The sequence below is a fragment of the Chiloscyllium plagiosum genome, chromosome 25 (genome assembly GCF_004010195.1).
Source record: "Chiloscyllium plagiosum isolate BGI_BamShark_2017 chromosome 25, ASM401019v2, whole genome shotgun sequence".
Classification (NCBI taxonomy): Eukaryota; Metazoa; Chordata; class Chondrichthyes; order Orectolobiformes; family Hemiscylliidae; genus Chiloscyllium; species Chiloscyllium plagiosum.
The window spans coordinates 48,732,803-48,751,691 of record NC_057734.1 but is presented as its reverse complement, the minus strand read 5'-3'; the positions used below and the strand labels follow the sequence as shown (position 1 = coordinate 48,751,691).

The window sequence follows — 18,889 nt, the reverse complement described above, 5'->3', positions numbered from 1 at the left end:
AATTAATTTCTGCCATCCCAGCAACCCAGTTCATCAGAATATTCTTCCGTGCACAGTATGCAAGAATATTAAACAGTTTCTTCCCATGCCTGTCTAAAGATGGTAAATTCGGTAGACCTAAGAGGAGAGATATCGGGTCTACTTTAACTTCAGTCCTCAATACCCTCCCTATCTCTCCCACCACAGCGCTCCAATAAACACGGAGCCTGTGGCATGTCCAGAAGCAATGGGTAAGAGTACCTACACTTATTTTACATTTGGGACACACTGAAGTTGCCCCTTTTTTAAACTTTGCCAGACGGTCTGGTGCCAAATGAGCCCTGTGCAGAACTTTTAACTGCGTAGCACATGTCCTATTACCGATTGAGATCATTCGAGCATTCTCCCATATGTTCTCCCATGTTTCAGAAGAGTTCTCAACTCCTAGCTCTTGCTCCCAGACCTCACATAACCGGTTAATATCCTGCCAAGCCCTGCCACCCAGCAGGCGATAGAGGGCACTAACCGAAAGGGTGCTTGTGGAACGTAGCAACAGCCTCTCTGTGTCGGGGCTTATAGGGCTTAGTGAGAAGCGTAGTCTTCTTCTGGATGAAATCCCTAACCTGAAAAAAACAGAAAAGGTCTCTGCTGGGCAACCTATATTTGCGGCATCATAACCTCCCCCTCAAACAAGTCTCCCAAACTAGAAACTCCTCTCGCTGCCCATAGTTCGAACCTCGAGTCCATCATCCCTGGTCGTAAGGGGCGAAGTCTTGGATAAACAACCCTCACTCTGACGCATCGCCCTCCATGCCTTGACTGTACTCATGACAATGGGGTTCCGGCAGTGGTCCATAACTGTTCTCATCTTATCCATGAACAACAGGTTAATAAAGAGGGCACTTTGCCTGGGAGGCCTCAATATCTAGCCATATTGAGTTTGGATCGTTACCAACCCAATCTCAGACAAAGGACAGCAGGGAACTCAATTGATACCTCCTGATGTCTGGGAAATCAACTCCTCCCCCTCCATGAGGCAACTGCAATTTAGTAAGTTTGATGAGGGGCCGCCATGATGCCAGACAAAGGAACCAAACCATCCCATAAGCTTCCACAGCGTTGACCTGGGAAACATTATAGGGAGCATACGCACGGGATAAAGCAAACGAGGAAGTACATTCTTCTTAAAGAGAGATATTCGGCCCAGCCATGAAATTGGAAGAGCCTCCCATCTTTGGAGATCTCGCCTAATATTGTCGAGCAAGTGAGCAAAGTTAGTCCGAAATAACAGATCAAACGTGGGGGTAATAAAAATGCCTAGGTATTGGAACTCTCTCCGTGACCACTTAAAAGGGAACTTGGGGCCACCTTCAACTTCTGGCACATCCTTAAGATTTCCCCAAAGGCATAGCCTCCGATTTTGCAAAGTTAATCTTATATCCTGAAATAGCCCCAAATGAATTGATGCATTGTATCAAATGGGTACGGAGGTGATCGGGTTCGATAAAAACAGAAGGACATCATCCGCATACAGTGTAATCTTGTGTGCCCTCGATCCCACTTCCGGAGCGGTTATGTGGACGTTCTGACGAATGGCCTCTGCCAGCGGCTCTATCACCAACGTAAACAACAACGGTGAGAGGGGACAGCCTTGCCGACTACCCCTACCAATCCTAAAATTCCCAGACTTCACCCCGTTGGTGATGACTGCGGCCAGAGGGTGGTGATATAAAGCCTCCACCAACCTAGCAAAGACTCCACCCAGCCCAAACTGTTCTAAGACATAAAAAAGATACGGCCATTCCACCTGGTCAAACGCTTTCTCTGCATCTAAGGAAATCGCCAACCCATGAATCAATCGTTGCTGACAAACTTGGACCACATTCAACAACCTTCTAATATTATTAGAGGACCTACGGCCCCTTATAAAGCCTGTCTGGTCCTCTTTAATAATATGGGGCAACACCCTTTCCAATCTCAGCGCCAGGATCTTGGACAGAATCTTGAAATCTGAATTTAATAGAGAGATGGGCCTGTATGAGGCACAATCCTCAGGAACCTTCCCCTTCTTAAGAATTAAGGAAATACTAGCTTCTCTCAAAGATGGCGATAGGCATTCATGCCTATAGGAGTGATTGTACATCTCCAACATCGGCCCTGACAGAATCCCTATAAACCCCTTATAAAACTCACCCGGAAGACCATCAGGGCCAAGCGCTTTCCCACTCTGAAGTTGCCTAAGTGCCTCCTGTATTTCCTGAACTGTCAAGGGGGCATTAAGGAGAGAGGCCTGTTACAAGGTTACTCCTGGGAGGTCCAGGTTCTTAAAAAAGGTCTCCAATTTAGCACGCCTGTCCTCGCAACCTTCAGACCGATACAATTCAGAGTAAAAGCTCCGGAAAGCCTCATTAATCTTTTTAGTATTGTATGTAAGGACCCCAGCGCTGTCTCTGATTGCAGTAATGGATTGGGGAGCACACGTTTTCCTAGTCAGGTATGCTAAATACTTCCCTGGCCTATCCCCATATTCGAACAGTCTTTGTCTAGCAAAAGCAAGTTCCTTCTTTGCGTTTTGTGCCTGTATTGAATTCAAGACAGCCCAGAGGGCCGTTATCCGCTGTAGCTTAGTCACCGAAGGCCACGCAAAATGTGCCGCCTCGGTGGCTTTAAACCGCGTATCAATTAGACACTGCTGTTCCTCCTTCTGTCGTTTCTGGCTAGCCGAATAGGAAATAGCTAATACCCTAGCAAAGGCCTTAGCAGTCTCCCATAGAATAGATGGACTACTAGCTGAGCCTGACTTGATAGTCAAGAATTCCTGAAACTCCATTAAAAAGATTCCACAAATTTGGAATCCTTAAGGACAAAAGAGTCCAAATGCCAATGCCACAAACCTAGCCCTTCACTCTTGGCCTTAACTTCCAAATATACCGCAGCGTGATCAGAGATAGCTATATTCCCAATTTTACAACCCATAACTGAATCCAGAAGGGCCGAGGGAGCCAGAAAGAGGTCAATCCTGGTGTGACATTTATGTGGGTTTGAAAAAAAGGTGAAGCCCCTGCCGGTAGGGTGGAGACATCTCCAAATATCCATCAGCCCCAACTCCTCGCATAAGTCAACCACCTGCTTGGCCTGCGAAGAAATAGTTGGGGGCCCACAAGGCATCCTGTCCACTGTCAGATCCAAAAGATAATTAAAATCTCCCCCCCCTCTATAATAGTGAGCCCTGTTCCAAAAGCACTCAACTTAGAGAAAGCACTAATCAAAAAGTTTAGGGGATGTGCCGGAGGACAGTAGACATTTAAAATGCCATATTTCTCCCCATGTATCATGGCTTTAAGTAGCATAAACCGTCCCTTCTCATCTTTCACCTGCTCTAATAATGTGAATGGAAGATTTTTCTGAATAAGTACCACCACTCCCCTACTATTAGTAGTAAAGATTGAAAAGAATACCCAGTCATAACCCCCCTGTTATAATTTCAGGTGTTCCCCATCATCAAGATAGGTTTCCTGTAGCAAAGTGCTATCAACCCTTTCCCTCTTAAGACTAGAAAGTATTTTTTTTCCTTTTAACAGGCGAATGACTTCCCTTAATACTCCAGGTGCACCATTTAATAAGACACTTAGCCATATCCCCTTTCAGAGACACTTGAACCCCTCAGAGGGAGGACCCTGCTTACGAAGCACCGAGCACAAGTAAATAAAGACTCACAGAGTCGAAGAACTATATATGCAAAAACTACTCTATCATAACTATAAACAACTATTACTACCAAAACACTACAAATAAAAACTATAAAACCTTGAATGGAAGACTCTTCCCCCTGCCCATAGGAGGCACTCACCCTACCCATCCCATGCTTCAGAGCTTCTTCAAACCCAGACTGTGCCCCAGCCTTAAGCCAGAAAAAAACCAAGGAGATGATCCTTAAATCAACAGAAAAAAGACAAAGTCAATATGAGCACTCCACCCATCCCTGGCTTCATGTCACTCCTACTTGTGACTAAAAGAGAAAATGAGCAAACAAAAAAAAAGGGGAGACAACAAAGAACATCCAGAAAATTTCCCATCAGAAAATCCAGTTATTAAAGAAAAATAGGAACAACTTATTCCAAGGTTGTTTCCCTCCTTTCCAAAAAAATGAAATTATAAGAGAAAAAGAAAGGAATAAAAAAAAGCAAGGGAAAACATGGGGAATGAAGGAAAAAAGAACAAACATTAACCATATTCTTCAGGCTAATTCGTCTATTTTAAAGTGTCTGCAAAGTTTTTAGCTTTATGCGCTGAGTCAAATGTATAAACTGAATCTTCGTGGCTGAAATGGAGCACTGTGGGATTCTGGATGCCCAGGTTCCTCAGCCTCTTTTTAACTTCATCGAAGGACTTCCTCTTTTGAATTAAAGCTGCCGAGAAATCCTGGAAAAACATGATTTTTGACCCCTTGTACAGTAGTGCCCGCGGATCATTTCCCAGTAATCTCGAAGCTTCCATGACTTTTTGTTCGTCCTTATATGAGTGGAAGTGCTCTAGGACCGGGCGGGGGCGCTGCACCGGCCCTGACCTGTGCACTGTAATCTGATAAGCCTTTTCAATCTGCAGCCTGCTGGACTCAATGTGAAGGCCCAAAACCTTCGGCAGCCAGCTTTCAAAGAAGCTGACTGGCTGCTCACCTTCCTCACCTTCAGGGAGCCCGACAATTCGGAGATTTATCCTCCGACCTCGACTTTCGAGGTCATTGATATGGTTTTGCAAGGCCCACACCTCTCGCTCCAGCGCCTGGATCCGACTGGATGAGGACTCCATCGCAGCTTCCGAGGCCTTAGTTCGACCCTCCACCTCCTCCAGCCACTCCCTAAGGCCCTGGATCTCCTGCTCATGCTTCTGCAGCATAGATGTGATAGGTTGGACCTGGGCACAAATCTCGCCACAGATCTCCTCAATCACAGCCGCAACTTTCAAGGTAAGTCTCTCCATCGCCGTAGCCAATTCTTGAGAGTCTATCAGGTCCTCTGGTGTGGTAGGTGCTGCAGGGGAGTGTCCTTCCTGTTGCTGTTTGCTCAATCCTTTTCCCTTTGGCACCCTTCCCACTCCCAAATATTAACAAATATGTGTTCTGTAAGGTTTTAAACTAATAATTCCACCACATAAGTTGGCCAGGGATGGCAAAAAACACCAGTATGCCTTGGTTGTTAGGTAGAGCTGTCCACAGCAGTTCTACAGAATCGCCACCATCTTGCCTAGTCCTACAATGAGGTTAAGGAAGAAGTTCCAGGATTTTATATAACGACTGAAGGAATCGTGATATATTTCCAAGTCAAGATGGTGAGTGGTTTGAAGGGGAACTTGCAGGTGGTGATGTTCCCATGTACCTGCTGCCCTTGTGCTTCTTGATGGAAGTGGTTGTGGGTGTGGAAGGTGCTGCCAAAGCAGCATTAGTGAATTTCTGCAGGGCATCTTGTACATAATACACACTGCTGCTACTGAGCATCGGTAGTGGAGGGAATGAATGCTTGTGAATCAGGCAGTAGCTTTATCCTGGATGGAGTAAAGCTTCTTGAGTGTTGTTTGAGCTGCACTTATCCAGGTAAGTATGGAGTGTTCCATGACTTGTGCCTTGTTGATGGTGGTCAGACCTCCTGGAGACAGGAAATAAGTTACTCAGTCCATGATTCCTGGTATCTCACTTGTTTTTGTAGCCACTGTGTTCATTTGACTTCTCCAGCTCAGTTTATGGACCACGCTAACCCCTCCAGGATGTTGATAAAACAGGATTTCCTTTTATTAATCTATGCTTATATTGCCCAATATTGCCATTCTTTTTAAAATGTTCAGTTATCGCATTCACTCAAAGATTCTAACATTTTTCTGACTTACAGACATCAAGCTAACATGTCAGGAGTGTGGCCTTGCCATTTGTTCCATTCACTCTTCCTCCCCCTCTGTCAACAACATAAAAACTATCATTTTCCAGTTCCTTTCAGTTCTGAAGAATCATCACTTTGGACTTGAAACACAAACTTTGTTTTCTTCTCTACCAGATGCTGACACACCAGATGAGGTACTCCAGCATTTTCTGATTTTAAAGCTGCAGCTCTTCCTCTTCCTCTCTTTTTAAGAAGTGTGGCTACATTTACAACCATCCTGTCAGCAAGAAACTTTCCAGAATCTCTAGGAAGATAATCCCCAATGCATCCCTATTTTTTTTGCTACTTCCTTCAAAACTCTATAATGAAGCTCAGCCTGTTGATGAGCTTTATCAACCCTCAGTCCAGCTAATTTTCCAAGCATTATTCTTTACTCATGCTAATTATTTTTTATTCCTCAGTCACATATTATTTCTGGGAGATTCTCTGTGAAGACGGACACAAATTAGTCAGTTTTTCTGCCACTTCAATGTTCTCCACTATAAATTCCTGTTTCCCTCCTGTAATGGGCCCACATTTGTCCTTGCTCATTTTTTCCCTTTCACATATCGAAAAAAGCTCTTGCGTTGTTTTTATGTTCTTCACTAGCTTGCATTCAGATAATCTTGTTCCTGTCCTTTCCCATTTCTTAGCCCTCATTTTACAGGATTTTAAATTGCTGTATGTTTTAGAGACTCATTTAAAACGAAATTAACCATCCCAAACAGAGCTGCTAATGAACACAGAATGGGCAAGAAATTTCAAGCAAAACACAGGACAAAAACGAACTCATCACGTCTCAATGTCACCTCCCATGTGGACACACATAGCCACGTCAACACAAAGGAATAGTAGACAAGTGGTCTATTACAGTCATACAGTCATAGGGATGTTCAGCACAGAAACAGACCCTTCGGTCCAACTCGTCCATGCTGACCAGATATCCCAAGCCAATCTGGTCCCATCTGCCAGCACCCGGCTTCTTTGACCACACGAGTTTGTCTTGAATCAAGATGTCTACCTCAGCCAATTCTGAATAAAGGCAACCATTAAAGCATGTTTTGGAGGCAGTACAGTATTAACATTCTCATGTCTGAATCAGGCGGCCATGGGAGCTAATGTTTAACCCCACAAAGTTGAGCGCATGATTCAGGCTGACACCAAGGAGCTTCTGGACTACGTCTATCTTTCAGTTGAAATATTACATTAAAAAAACAAGTAGTAAAGGTCTCTCAATGCCTTGGTCACGAGTTAATCCGTAAGCAATATGGTTCAACCAACTGGCTATTTATCTCATCACTGTCTGTGGGACCTTCATGTAGGTAAATTGCTGCTACATTTCCAAATTACAAAAATGTCTATACTTTGTATACAAGTACTTCTCACTAGTTAGCACTGTTGCCTCTCAGTGCCAGAGACACAAGTTCCACTCTCCGGCGACTGTGTGGAGTTTGCAATTCTCCCTGTGTCTACGTGCGTTTGCTCCAGGTGCTCTAGTTTCCTCCCACAGTTGAAAGATGTGCAGGTTAGGTGGACTGGCCATGGTAAATTGCCCATAGTGTCCAGGGATGTGCAGGTTAGGTGGTTAAAAACCCCATGTGGGGGATGGGGATGGGAGGGGTGGGTCTAGGTAGGATGCTTTTCAGAAGGTTGGTGCAAAATGGGCTTTCTGCACTGCAACGTTCTATGATTCTAGCTGCAAAATAATTCAGAGGTCTTGTGATTCTACATGACACTTATTAGAGTCATAGAGATGTACAGCATGGAAACAGACCCTTCGGTCCAAACCGTCCATGCCAACCAGATATCCCAACCCAATCTAGTCCCACCTGCCAGGACCTGGCCAATATCCCTCCAAACCCTTCCTATTCATATACCCATCCAGGTGCCTCTTAAATGTTGCAATTGTACCAGCCTCCACCACTTCCTCTGGCAGCTCATTCTATACACGTACCACCCTCTGTGTGAAAACGTTGCCCCTTAGGTCTCTTTTATATCTTTCCCCTCTCACTCTAAACCTATGCCCTCTAGTTCTGGACTCCCTGACCCCAGGGAAAAGACTTTGTCTATTTAATCCAAGACTATTCATTTTGATTTCAATTCCAAGTTTAGGCTTTGCATAATAAATAACGGTGTTAAAGGAGGCTTTGACTTAGAAGCACAAGTTATATCTCAGTCCATGATATAGGAAAACAGTTAAAAAAAAACAGAAGTGCAATTCCTACGCAGCATTATATTTGTTTTGGTAACTTAATGAGATGCAATTGTCACTTCACAATAATCCCATGTGTCTTTTATCAGCACAGGCTGTAACGATTTCAAATAACAGAATGTGTCTTCGGAGTTCCTTGCTTGCATATTAATTCTTATAGATATGTTTAATTAACTTGTTCAGGAATGTTTTGGGACTTGAACACAGTCCTCCTGGTTTAGAGATAGGGATACAATCACTGCAACACAACAGCCCCTTATTAATTCTCATAGTCACATTGAATTGCACTGATCACCTGATGGCCTAGTTACTGAAAATCCTTAAATCCATTTGCATTGTTCCTTATTATTTGTTTTCTTCACCCCTTCGGCATCATCTGCATTCATGTCAACTGTCCTCAAAATGTACAAATTAGAACCAGGAGTAGGTTGCTTGGTTCCTCGAGCCTGTTCCACCAATCAATAAGATCAGAGCCACTCTGATGGTGGCTTCAAACCCACCTTCCTGTCTACCTGTTGTAGCCTTCGATTTTCACATTAATCAACTCAGCCTTAGAAATATTCAATGGCCTTGCCTTTTAGGATGAAAATTTCACAACCTTCTGAGGGAGAAATACTCTCAACTTGGTCTGAAAATGGGAGACCCATCATTATTAAACTGTATTCCCTCCCATGAGGACAACATCTTTTCAGCATCCACTCAATAAAGTCCCCTCGGCATCTTTTGTTTCAATAAGGCTAACCCTAATTTTGGTTAACTCCAATGGATACAGGCCCAACCTATGAAACTTACTGTGCTAATGCCATAATGACCTTCTTAAATAAAGAGACCCAAAAAAAAAACACAAGCATCATCAGCCTTCAGGATTTAACATCAATTTCAACAACTTTAGATCATGAATTCTGTCCTCTATTTCAATTACACCTGACCCCCACAGTTTGAACTTTGTAAATTGGCACTTGGACAGGAAAGTCAATCGAAAAGGATGGCGGTGAAGGTAGAAGATAGGCTTAGTAAGGATGATAGTGAGGATGAACAAACCCATTTAGTCAAAGGCCTGGTGAGGATCTGGTTAAATATATCCAAGCATTGCCTAAGTTTGCTGAGAAAGATGTAGAAGCCTTTGTCATTTCATTTGAGAAACTGGCTAAACAAACAAGTGGCTCTTGCGTTGTTTTTATGTTCTTCACTAGCTTGCATTCAGATAATCTTGTTCCTGTCCTTTCCCATTTCTTAGCCCTCATTTTACAGGGTTTTAAATTGCTGCATGTTTTAGAGACTCATTTAAAATGAAATTAACCATCCCAAACAGAGCTGCTGATGAACACAGAATGGGCAAGAAATTTCAAGCATGTGGGTTTTGTTGATCCAAACAAACTTGGCAGGTGAGGTATTTGCATCACTATCAGAAGAGGTATTTGGGGTGTAGGAGGTGATGAAGAAAGCCATCTTAAATGCATATGAACTTGTGTCAGAAGCCTACAGACAACGTTTCAGGAATCTAAGGAGGGACCCGGGTCAAACATACATTGCGTTTGAAAGGATCAAACAAAGTAGTTTTGGTAGGTGGATAAGGACATTAAAAATAATGCAAACATACGGCACTCTGAGAGAGAAGACTATTTTGGAGGAGTTCAAAAATTCACTTCCTGAAGTAGTGAGAACTCATGTGGAAGAGCAGAGAGTTAAAACGGCAACATTAGCAGTTGAAATGGCTGATCGTTGAGTTGGTCCATAAATCAAAGGTTGGCTTCCAAAATCAATTTCAATCCATAGGGGTCAGAAATTTGGGAAAAGAGAAATCCTTGCATGGCAAGGGAAATGCAGATCCCAGTGAAGATCATGAAGATAGCTTACCAAAGGGTAAAAAGGAAACCCATGCAGGGGAAACAGAAGTTAATAATCTCCAGGTTTTCTCTGCAATAAAGTAGGTCACATGAAATCACAGCATTTGTGGGTTAGAAAACGCACTGGGAAGATGGACGGAGGAAAACAGGATAAGTCAGTGAATTTAGTTGAAGTGGTAAAGGAAAGCATAGTGGAAGCTAAAAAGCTGCAACAGAATGTACAACCTGGTCAGAGATTGGTTAAGGAAAAAGTGCCAGATCTTTTTAAACCATTTACTTCGAAGGTAAGGTTTACTCACATAGGCCAAAAACAGCAGGTAAAGAGGTTACAGTATTAAGAGTTACGGGATCACACCAATCTTTGATGTTGAGAGATGAAGAGATATATAACTCAGAAGGACTATTGCCAGAAAAAGTGCTAGTGTGTGGAATTCATGGTAAGATGAGAAGTGCGGTTAGAATGTTCAGTGAAAAGTGGAGAAGTGGTGATAGGAATACTGGAAGAACACTCAGCACCAGGAATACAATTTGTCCTTGCTAACGATATATCCGAGTCACAGGTAGGAGTACTGCCTACTATGGTTGAAAAGCCAGTGGAAAATCAGGCAACTGAGGTATTACAGGAAGTATATCCTTGGACTTTTCCTGACTGTGTGGTAATGACATCACACAGTCACTAATTGAAACAGGAGGAGAAATCAAAGAATAAAGATAAGGAAGTTGAAGCAGAATTATCGGAGATCATGTTTGATTGAATGGATGAGACAAAACAGGTGCAGGTGAAGGACAAAGTGGATATCTTTAACTCAGAGAAATTAACTGAGTTACAACAGAAAGATTACCAACTTAAGCAATTGTATCAAAAACCGTACATGGAAGAAGAATCTGAGTGTATCTCTGAGTGCTACTGTCTTAAAAATGATATCTTAATGAGGAAAGAGACACCATCACATATTCAGGTTGATGAGAAATGGGCAGACGTTCATCAAATCGTAATACCTGTGGGTTACAGAAAGGAAGTGTTGCGATAGCACATGAACTACCAGTAGGTGGTCATTTAGGGGCAAGAAAATCTCAAGCTAAAATATAAAAACATTTTTACTGGCCTGAGTTGCACAAGAATGCAGTTGAATTTTTGCCAGACATGTCAGGTAATTGGAAAACTGCAGGCAGTAATAATTCCTGCATTTGAAGAACTGTTTACAAGAGTCTTAATTAATTGCGTAGGACCCCTACCTAAAAGAAAAAGTGGTAATCAGTACTTATTAACAATAATGGATGTATCCACTAGATTTCCAGAGGCCATTCCTTTATGCAATTTCACAGCTAAAAAGATTGTTGAAGAGTTGCTAAACCTTTTCACTAGATATTGACTACCCACAGCGATACAATCGATTAAAGGGGAAATTTTATATCAAAATTATTCAAGAAAGCTATGGACAGCTTCGGAATAAAACAATTTGAATCCACTACTTACCATCAAGAATCGCAGGGAGCACTAGGAAGGTGGCATCAGACGTTAAAGACCATGTTAAGGGCTTATAGTCAAGATTATCCAGATGATTAGGATAAAGGAATTCAATTTGTACTTGTTGCTATCAGAGATGCACCAAATTAGTTAACCAAATTCAGTCCATTTGAATTAGCACTGCTGCCTCACAGCGCCTGAGACCCGGGTTCAATTCCCGCCTCAGGCGACTGACTGTGTGGAGTTTGCACATTCTCCCCGTGTCTGCGTGGGTTTCCTCTGGGTGCTCCGGTTTCCTCCCACAATCCAAAGATGTGCAGGTCAGGTGAATTGGCCATGCTAAATTGCCCGTAGTGTTAGGTAAGGGGTAAATGTAGGGGTATGGGTGGGTTGCGCTTCGGCGGGTCGGTGTGGACTTATTGGGCCGAAGGGCCTGGTTCCACACTGTAATGTAATCTAATCTAAAATTGATTGAGAAATTAATTAGTGAGCCAAAATTCAGACACCACATATTTGGACTCTGTCAAATTTTAGGGAACAATTAAAAAGAGCAGGGCAGTTGGCTACACAGCATTTACAAATATCACAGCAGATGAAGAAACAGGAAGCAGCCAAGAAAGCAAAAATTCGCAATTTTACTAACAGAGATAAAGTGCTAGGTGAATCTTTAAAAGCAAGGTTTATTGGACCTTATCAAATCAAAAGAAAATTGAGTGAGATGAACTATTTGATAAGGATTCCAGGCAGAAAGAAATCTCAGAGTTGTCATGTGAATATGCTCAAAAGGTATTTTGATAGGGAAGGAAAGCAAAAGAAGAATGTGTTACTGGTTACAACACAGAGTGAAGAACCAAGTTCAGAGGATTCTGAATTAGACATTCCTCGAATTAAATTTAAATGAAGAAGTTGTCAACAATTGGGATAAATTATTGAGTTACCATCCAGCAGAAAACTGAAATGACCTGAAAGAGTTATTGCTATCACATGGGGAGCTATGTGGAAATAAGTTGGGAAGTACTAATCTAATTGTGCAAGATGAAGATTTGGGAATTCTGTTCCAATTAAGCAACATTTTTGTAGACTTAATCCTCTAAAGTTGGCACAGGTTCAAAAAGAGATTGAATCCATACTCCATAATCCATAATTGAAGTGAGTTGCAGTGAATGGAGCTCACGAATAATAATGGTGCCAAAACCAGATGGTAACCAATGGTTAGGTGTAGACTATCACATAGTCAATGTAGTTACAAAGTCTAATTCATATCCAATTCCACGTTTGAAAGACTGTATGGAAAAGGTGGGACAAGCAACTTATGTTTCTAAGTCAAACTTACTCAAAGGATACTGGCAGGTATCTTTATCCAAAAGAGCAAAGATAATTTTGGCTTTCATAGCACTGAATGGACTGTACCTGTTTAAAGTCATGCCATTTGGTATGAAAAATGCACCAGCCACATTTCAAAGATTAACAAATAAAATCATTTCTGGAATACCCAATTGTGTGGTACACATCAAGGACCTCATGATTTTTAGTCATACATGGAAGGAATATTTGCATTTATCAGAATGTCTGAGACAATCATATATAGATCATAATCCATTAAAGTTTTTAGAGAAATTTAAGGACAAAAATTCCTGATTGTTTAAATGGAACTTATTATTGCAACCAATCAATTTGAAAATTGCACATGTGGCAGGACGAGAAAACATAATTGCCGACGCATTGTCAAGACTTGGATGAAAAAACTGAGGCGTTCAATGGCAGGAGTAAACTGACTGAAATAGAATGTAATAGTGCATGTTTGCATAGTTATAGTCAATGTAATGTATATCTATTGTAATGTACTAACAGAGTTAAGACTATGGGGTTTTAAAATGAAGCCATCTTTGTATATTGATGGGTTTTTTTTTGAAGGGGGGAAGTGTCACTTTAACAAGGGTATTTTGTTCTTGGGTTTTTTTTTTTTACAAGACAGGTGCTGAAATATCTGAAAAGACCCGAATTAAACAATGGCAGATTCTCCCAGTTCAGGTTGTTTTCTGGTTCCTCAATTAGATTAGTACTTCCCAACTTATTTCCACGTAGCTCCCCATCCGATGGCAATAACTCTTTCAGGTCATTTCAGTTTTCCGCTGGAAGGTAACTCAATAATTTATCCCAATTGTTGACAACTTCCTCATTTCAATTTAATTCGAGGAAAGTCTTCAGCAGATGGTTCCTGATTGGCTTTCTCGCTGAATTCTCTCCTGCCTGGAAGAATCTGTGTTTGAATTTATCTTTTGCCAAGGGGTGTGTTTTGGAATGTTACGGGAATTGGAACAGCTCCTTAGTTAAGTTGCTATATCGAATCGGTTGGGTTTTCAAATAATTGTTATTCTAAATTCTGTTTTCTTTTGTTTAGGTTTCAACCGTAGTGTTTAAATAAATTCTGTTTTGCTTAAAGCGGAGTGGTTTGACTGGTTGTGTCACACCTGGAATATCCACTTCACATCTGCCTTGAAAACAAGAAAAAGTAAGGGTCTAGGCTACCTTCTTGGAACATTTTGAGGCTGTCTGGCCTAGTCCATAACAAAGGAGTGGTTGACATCCAATCCCTGGGAATGGAGATAGGACCATTAAGGAAAGGAAGAAAGCATCACAAATAAAACACATGAGAGCAAAGAAACTAGAAGCAAAGCTGATGAAATCTTCTAACACCCGGTGAGAGCAGGAAGTGGGTTTGGCATCCCCAATATATCAAAAGTAGCCCAAGTAGAACTGGAACAAAAAATGTTCAATATATTCCACAAATTCGGGCTGGCATGGTGGTTCAGTGGTTAGCACTGCTGCCTCACAGCACAAGGGACCCCACTTCAATTCTACTCTCGGGCGACTGTCTGCATGGAGCTTGCACATTCTCTACGTCTTTGTATGGGTTTCCTCTGGGTGCTCCAGTTTCCTCCCATAGTCCAAAGATGTGCAGTTTAGGCGAATTGGCCATGCTAAATTGTCCATAGTGTCCAGGGATGTGTAGGTTAGGTACAGTAGTCATGGAAATGCAAAGTTGCAGGGAGAGGGTAGGGGGATGAGTCTGGATGAGATGCTCTTCGGAGAGTCGGTGTGATTTGTTGGGCTGGATGGCCTGGTTCCACACTGTAGGGATTCTATGGACTACTTCAAAGGGCCAGAAAAGCTTGGAGCCATATAGGTTCCAGTGAAATACTGTTAGTTTAGAGAAAATACAACAAGTGAAAGAAAAAGCTGTTCATTGTGAGAACAAGCTCAGCCAAGAGGGTGGTGCTGCATGGAGACAAAGAAAAATCAGAGAGGGCCCAAGGTCCTGTTGAGGATTGGATACACAGGTGAAATGCCCACAATGAAAAGATGGTGGTTATAGCCAAGAAACTGCTAAAACAAAGAAAGGTGAAGGGTCATGGATGTAGATCAGAGGATATTCGATAACGAGAGAAAACCATAGTTGAGAAAGATGAACAAGTTGAAACAATGCATCCACCAAGTCAAGGCTTATACAGTTTTGGAAGGAGGTAAAAGCAGGTAGATGATGAGATATGAGAGAAATCTTCAGAGGTGCTGAGGTTAATGATGGCCCAAGAAACAATCAGTTGACATTCAGTGACGGGGTTGTGCTCCAGACGTAGGTGGCGATGCTGGGAAGTTGGCATTCATCAAACAATACCAATTCTGTCGCTAGGATGATATAACACAAGACTAACAATTCTTCTGACAATGGGACTAGTATTCTAACAATGCCTGGTGTTAATTGAAAGGTTAGTTATACAACACCAAAAGATAGCTCTCTCGGCAACAATTTCAGCCTTCAGTAAAGTACATGTATAAAACGAAGTATCAAAGGCCAGAACTGAGATGACACACTGCAGATATGAATAGCTGTGTAGACAGCAATTAATGTTTACATCCAATTGGTCAATGGAATCCCTAAACTCTTTTGTTTTATTTGTTTCACCTTTGCAACAAAGAACAATTCCCCATTTACAGTTCTTAAATTGCAAAAAAAATTAACGTAAAGTGACTTCTTCACTGAAAAGACAGAGATATGGATGGAAACCAGGCTGAAGCAGCAGCACGCAAGTAAAACTTCTGAACACTAACCAATGTAAAATGCCTAGGAATGTAGGTATCAGAAAATGTTTAAATGCAGGGATAAATTTTAAATTTCAAAGGGGCAAGTGAAAAATACAAGAATTATAAGCCACCAGTCGATAACTGTTTCAATGTTGAATACCAGGCTACCATGAAGTCAGTGGACAATGAGTTATACTTCAGGCACAACCAGACTGGATATCTTGCTTGAATTCCAAAGTCACTGATCAATATAAACATCTTCTGTATAGCTCTGGAGACTTTTTACTTATTTCTTACATATGGGATTCTTCTCTCAAAACTTTCAACAAGTCGATAACTAGAGAACTACCAGAGAGATGCAAAACCGAAAACAGCTTTATTTTTTTCTTTAGAGTGCAGGAGCCTCTGGGGGGATCGTATAGACGTGTATAAGATCTTGAGGGGCATGGATAGGGTGAATGCACTCAGTCCTTTTCCCCAGGGTTGGGGAATCAAGGACTAGAGGGCATTGGTTTAAGGTTAGAGGTTAGAATAAAAGGTAACCTGAGGGGCAACATTTTGGTTTTTTTTTTACACAGAGGGTGGTACGCATATGGAATGAGCTGCCAGTGGAATTGGTTCAGGCGGGTACATTGACAACAGTTAAAAGGACAAACACATGGATAGGAAAGGTTTAGAAGGACATGAGCCAAGTGCAGGGAAATGGGGTTAGCATAGATGGACATTTCGATCAGCATGGACCAGTTTGAGCCGAAGGGTCTGTCTCCATGCTGTAGGACTCTTATAACTCTCTATAACAGCTTCCCAGTCCAGCAGCTTCTAAAGTAAAAGGCTGCCTCTGCCCAAAACCCAGTCAGTGCCAGTTCACACTTTGTTTTCCCCTTTTTCAATATTCTCGGAGGTCGACTGGTCAGTATTAGCCCTCTAAAATAATATAAAGAACTGCAGATGCTGGAGATCTGAAACAAAAACAGAAATTGCTGGCAAACCCCTGCAGATCTGGTAACATCTGTGGGGCGAAAGCAGAATTAATGTTTTGCATCCTGGTGACTACTGGTTCTGAAGAGGAGCCGTTAGACCCAAAAGGGATCAGCTCAAGTCACTTTGCGGTGATGATTAACCCTTGGACTTCCTCCTGTGGGCTGGTGAGGAATTGGCCATGGCTGAGTTTGCTGGCTTCTCCTTCTCCCTCTCTCTGTGATGGTGGCCAGGTTCCAGCAGCAAATCTTGGTTTACAGTCTGTTGGGGAGCTGCTGGGTTTCTGGGTCTTGCGCTCTCTTAGGGATTGGATGATTATGGTCCTCTGGTCACAGAAATGGCATAGAGAGACACTTCTGGAGTCAGTATGGCCAGTGTAGGTGGTGCCTCCTGCTGATGATCTGGGGCTTCATGGTGGGGATGTTTTGGTTAAGTCACACAGCAGTGAGGTGGCACTGGAACAAGCTGCACATCAGAAGGTTGGTAATGGCCTCAGATCTGACAGCAGCAGTCACACCAAGATAGTGCCCACCAGGTCAGCTAAGTTACAACAGTAAGCAACATTAACACAAATCCAGCAATACTCAATTACACTTCCAGTTTTAATTTAACAGCGCTAAACAAGGTGTCAACATTCAATCAGATGCCCTGTATCGTAACATAATGCTGCAGTTTGAAACCATCCTTTTTAAACCAGTAAACAAGTTAGTCTAACAACTACTGTAAACATATATGTTTTATCAGTGTTATGATTTGCCTGCTTTTACAGGGTCAGTAATTTTATTGGCAGCCTAAGGCAAAGCCTAGTGTAGTATTATTGTGCCAGCTTCTGAAAGCAAAGAAGGTCATGGGAGGGCACATAATAATACCCCTAGCTGAAATAAACTAAAGAATGTTTTTGTCTGTTTTCTGAGCCCAATATTAATTTACCTCAATTTACCTCTGTGGCAACAGCAAACACTTTCTGACACTTAGAATTAGAGAGTAGTCTGAGGCATGAATACCAGTAAAATATCTGTTAGAAAAGGTGAAGAAAGCATAGCAGCAATGATTACATAGAGAAAGTTAAAGGTCACAAAAGATAAGTGAAAACTGGCAACTGTGCCATTTCCACAATCCCAATCTTTTTTGTCCATTGTTGAAAGTTTACACAAACAGTAATGGAAATTTGAAGAGATATAATTTGCTTGTTAAGGCCCTTAATACAGAAAACGCTGACTGTGAAAAAGCAGATGAGCGAAGGCTGAGAAACCAGCACAATAAATCAGGCTAAATGGACAAACTACCTTCTTGCTGTTTACATAAATTATTAGGTTGGTTAACTACTGCAGGTTAATTCCTAAAACCTTTCTGACCAAATGGTCACTTGTTTCAAGTCACAAAGCTAACCTCAGTGTTCAGTCAGACTCTGCTTGATATCAGGACTCATGTTATAAAGACACCAAAAGAGAACACTGGTGTCAGCGACCTCCACTTCATTCTACAATGTCCCACTTTGGCATCCTACTAGAAAAAATAGAAACAGAGAAAATAGGAGGAGTAGGCCATTTGGCCCTTCAAGCCTGACCCACCCTTCATTATGATCATGGTGGGTCTTCCAACTCAGCAACCCATTCCTGCTTTTCCCCATACCCTTTGGTCCCTTTAGCACCAAGAGCTATATCTACTTCCTTCTTGAAAATGCATAACCACCACCTTCCATAGCAGTGAATTCCACAAGGTCATCACTCTCCAGCTGAAGACATTTCTCCTCATTTCAGTCCTACACCCAGTATCCTTAGAATGTAACCTTTGGTTGTGGACTCCCTTGCCATTTGGAACTTAGTTCCTGCATCTACACTGTCTAGTGCTGTTAGAGTTTTATAGGTTTCTAGGAGATCCCCCTTGTTCTTCTGAACTCTGGTGAATAAAATCCTAATCAATCCAACATCTCATCATATGTCAGTCTTGCCATGCCAGGAATCAGTTTGGTAACCTTTCCTGCACTCCCTCTGTTGCTGTTTGTCACCAAGATCGCCAACTTCCATCTCTAACATCAATCACCTCCACCCTGTCTTTGTGGCTTCAAAACTCGAATATTCCAATGCTCTTCTGGCTGGTCTCTCACTTGCACTGCCCATAACCAAAATCTTGTTGCCCATTCACCTTGCACCCTTTGATTAGTTTTGTTAATTCCCAGTCGAGCATCGCTATGACTTTAAAATTATCAGCAATGTTCTGAACTCCTTCTCAAAATCCGTAACTTTCTCTGTGCAACCATTCAAGATATGTGCTCCTCCAATTTTGACCTTGATTCCCCACTCTCTTTCCTCTATTTTGGTGTCTTATTCTAGACTTCCCTCTGTCAACTTTTTTGCCTCTCTACCCTCCTTTAAGATGTTCCTTAAACCGTACTTTTTTGACCAAGCTTTCA

The 18,889-nt window shown here is 42.0% G+C and overlaps 1 protein-coding gene across 4 annotated transcripts in view; it reads right to left on the bottom strand.

Annotated features, from left to right (window-relative positions):
• The window catches only part of cabin1 (calcineurin binding protein 1), a 487,520-nt gene that overhangs the window by 145,879 nt on the left and 322,752 nt on the right, over positions 1-18,889 (bottom strand). The gene's annotated exons all lie outside the window — the stretch shown is intronic.